The sequence below is a fragment of the Triticum dicoccoides genome, chromosome 4A (genome assembly GCF_002162155.2).
Source record: "Triticum dicoccoides isolate Atlit2015 ecotype Zavitan chromosome 4A, WEW_v2.0, whole genome shotgun sequence".
In the NCBI taxonomy this organism is placed as follows: domain Eukaryota; kingdom Viridiplantae; phylum Streptophyta; class Magnoliopsida; order Poales; family Poaceae; genus Triticum; species Triticum dicoccoides.
The window spans coordinates 749,608,866-749,609,768 of record NC_041386.1 but is presented as its reverse complement, the minus strand read 5'-3'; positions in this window follow the sequence as shown (position 1 = coordinate 749,609,768).

The following is a 903-nucleotide window of genomic DNA, read 5'->3' as shown; positions in this document are numbered from 1 at the left end:
AATTACTCAAAAATAAATAGAAGAAAATAAATAATGCAGAAAAGAAAAAAACTAATATAAAGAAAAAATATTCACAAAGAAACTAAATACGGCAAAAAAACTACTCAGAAATAAATAGAAGAAAAAAAAGCAGAAAAGAAATAACTATATAAAAAATTACTCAAAAATAAATAGAAGAAAATAAATAATGCAGAAAAGAAAAAAAACTAATATAAAGCAAAAAAATTCACAAAGAAACTAAATACGGCAAAAAAACTACTCAGAAATAAATAGAAGAAAAAAATAAAGCAGAAAATAAATAACTATATAAAAAAATTACTCAAAAATTAATAGAAGAAAATAAATAATGCGGTAAAGAAAAAATTAAAAAAAATGTTGGGGCGCTGCCCGGTGAGCCTACCAGTCCTAGGGTGTGCAAATGCAGGCCCGGAAGGGCCAAGAGCCTCACCCGGCAGCGCGCCTTAGTTAGGCCCAGAAGCCTGCTATTCAGAGGAGTTCGAAAGGGCAGCCGCGGCTGGGTTTATAAACCAGTGCGGCTGCCCTTCGCTCGGCGAGGTGGGACTAAACATAGCGCACCGCGGGTGGCAGCGCACGGCCTTTAGTACCGGTTTGTGGCACAAACCGGTACTAAAGGCCCCCCTTTAGTACCGGTTGGTGCCACCAACCGGTACTAAAGGGCCTCGTTTCCCGCCGCTTGGGCTGGCCAAAATTGGCCTTTAGTACCGGTTGGTGGCTCCAACCGGTACTAAAGGGCCGTCCTATATATATGGCACTTACAAAAATTCAGTTATCGTCGCCACTTCTCGTTCCACGAATCGCGCGAGAGTCTCTTCGCCGACGACGACGCCACCGCGCCGCCGTGTCGTCGCCCTCGCCGCCCCCGCCGCCCGTCGTCGTCGCCGC